This window comes from Myotis brandtii, unplaced genomic scaffold, assembly GCF_000412655.1.
Source record: "Myotis brandtii unplaced genomic scaffold, ASM41265v1 scaffold421, whole genome shotgun sequence".
Taxonomy (NCBI): Eukaryota; Metazoa; Chordata; class Mammalia; order Chiroptera; family Vespertilionidae; genus Myotis; species Myotis brandtii.
Genome location: NW_005366140.1, coordinates 1,944,219 through 1,947,038, shown reverse-complemented (window position 1 = coordinate 1,947,038; position 2,820 = coordinate 1,944,219). Strand labels below are relative to the sequence as shown.

Below are 2,820 nucleotides of genomic sequence, written 5' to 3'. Positions count from 1 at the left end.
CCTGCCCCAGGGACAGCTGCCATCCTGAGCTCCGTCACCGTAGAGGAGTTGTGCTTGGTCTTGAATGTGTGGCACAGCCTCTGGACCCCAGTGTGCCAGCTGCTTTTGCTCAGCCTGCTCTGGTGCAGGCGGGCAACTGGCTCTTTTCCGGATTCCCCCTCCTCCCACTGACAGTGGCATTCGGAGACTTCAGGGTCTGCTCCCTGAAGAATAAGGCAGCAGGGGCGCTCCCATCAGGGTCTTTGCCAAGAGGGGGAGGGCTTGCTATGTGTGTGCATATTCTTTGATGGGGGTTTTCCTAGTTCAGATTTTTCCCCCAGTTGGGAAGGGGCTAGCTCGGCACCCAGAGAACATGAGGAACTCAGGTTAGATCAAGAGGGTGACTCGTTCTGTGGCTGCCGGCTCATTTTCTACCGCTAAGGTGTGCGGGCACGTGGCATCGAGCTAATGCCGGAGAGGAGGGCAGAGAGGGTTTGCAGGGAGGGGCTGCCCAGAGCCGGGCGTCCGGCCTTGGCACGTCCCATGTCATGGGGGCCACTGGGAGGGTTTCTGTCCCCAGAGAGGATCGCTTGGATTGGTCACTAATCAAATTAGTAGCATCCCTGATCTCTGCCCTCAGGGGCGATGCCACCAAATTGACTTGCTTGGGCTTGTGAGGGGCTCAGTTTGGGACAACTTACTGAGACTCTGAACAAATCAGTCCTCACTCAGCCTGAGAAATGGATTCTTTTAATTTCTGTACTTTTTCTTTTCTTTTTTTTTTTATATATTTTATTGATTTTTTACAGAGAGGAAGGGAGAGGGAGAAACGTCGATGTCTGAGAGAGAAACATCGATTGGCTTCCTCCTGCCTGCCCCCTACTGGGGATCAAGCCTGCAACCTGGGCATGTGCCCTGACCTGGAATCGAACCCGAGACCTTTTGGTGCATGGGATGACACTCAACCAACTGAGCCACACCGGCCAGGTCAATTTCTGGGCTTTAAACCTATTTTCTGTTGCCAGAAAAGGCTGCCAGGGCGCAGGAAGAAGACACGGGACGGGGTAAGGCAGGAAAGTTCCAAGCAGTGAGGACAGGAGGGTAAGAGCAGGTGGGGTCATGGTTGGTGGGGCGTGAGGATGGATGAGATGATCCACCCTCGGCCAACACAAAGCCTTTGCTGGAGACGCCTCCCTGCCTGTGCGGAGAGGAAGCAACCATCTTTATCTCTGCTCAACTAAATTTTTGACAAGTTATAAGAATCATACAAAGAAGTCTTTTTCATGCCCAGATTCCCCAATTCTTAGTATTATATTACGTTTGCTTTTTCTCTATAGAGAAGTAAATAAGAAGATAAATGTAATTTAATTTTTTTTCTTGACTTCTAGGTCATTTTTTATTGTGGTAAAATATACATAATGTAATATTTACCTCAATGATTTTTTAAAGGTATTTTTTCCGTTGACGTTTTTATATATGTATATTTTTATTTCAGAGAGAGAGATAGAAACATCAATGATGAAAATCAGTGATCGGCTGGCTGCCTCCTGCACGCCCCACACTGGGATGGAGCCTGCAACCCAGGCATGTGCCCTTGGCTGGAATCGAACCCGGGACCCTTCAGTCCGTAGACTGACGCTCTATCCACTGAGCCAAACTGGCTAGGGTTCAATGATTTTTTTTACTTATTATTGATTTCAGAGAGGAAGGGAGAGGGGGAGAGGTGAGATAGAAGCATCAATGATGAGAATCATTGATCAGCTGCCTCCTGCACGCCCCCTACTGGGGATCTAGTCCGCAACCTGGACATGTGCCCTGACGGGGAATCAAACTGGCAACTTTTCTGTGCACGGGATGACGCCCAACCAGCTAAGCCACACTGGCCAGGGTGGTGTGATATGATTTTAGATTCTGCCTTGGGGGTCCGGAGGCTGGGCCAGTGTGGGGCAGAACACAGTGGGACTTGGTCTCCAAATCGAGTTGACAAACAAAATTCAGGTGTATCCAGCAAACCTCAAGCAAATGGTGGTCTGTCCGTTTGTGTGGCCATAATAATCACTTCAGTGTGTAGAAACTGGGTAAATGTTTATGAAATCGGGGAGCTGAAATAGTGGTCACAGATCTGAAACCTCCCTCGCTTCTCAGGGGTTTGACGGGGTGGAGAGCGATCTGGTCAGGTAGGAGTCCTGATTGCACGCTGGCCAGCATGTGCCTGTTCTGTCTCTGCATCTCAGATCCTTAACGAATGTCTTCTCTGGTCCCATTGCACAGTCAGTCCAGAGAGTCGAGGTGTAGATGGAAGGGGAGCTTGAAGAATGCAAATACGAATGACCACGAAAAATGATTGTGGGAGAAATGAAATATTTTACAAAGTTTCTCTTTAGTGTATTTTAATGTTTTAAAATCCATTTCAGCCCAGCCAGTGTGGGTCAGTGGTTGAGCATTGACCTATGAATCAGGAGGTCAAGGTTCGATTTCTGGTCAAGGCACCTGCCCGGGTTGCGGGCTCAATCCCCAGTGTGGGGCGTGCAGGAGGCAGCCGATCGATGATTTTTCTCTCATCATTGATGTTTCTTTCTCTCCTCTCCTTTCCTCTCTCTCAAATTAATAAACACATATTAATAAAGACATATTTTAAAAAAATAAAATCAATTTCACGCAGAGCATAACCCCCACACCCCCACAACCAACTGTCCCAGCAACAGCCTGCAGCTCCCTGTGCGCCAGGGTTTAGGGTGTAGGGTTGCACTCCGCCCTCATCTGTCCATCTGTGGGATATCTCTGGGGGTCCTTCCTGGCCCCACAAGTCAGGGCTTGATGTGAGAGGGAAGGGGTTCCAGT

The 2,820-nt window shown here is 49.3% G+C and overlaps 1 protein-coding gene across 4 annotated transcripts in view; it reads left to right on the top strand.

Moving 5' to 3' along the window:
• The window catches only part of PGPEP1 (pyroglutamyl-peptidase I), a 15,242-nt gene that overhangs the window by 5,803 nt on the left and 6,619 nt on the right, over nt 1–2,820 (top strand). The gene's annotated exons all lie outside the window — the stretch shown is intronic.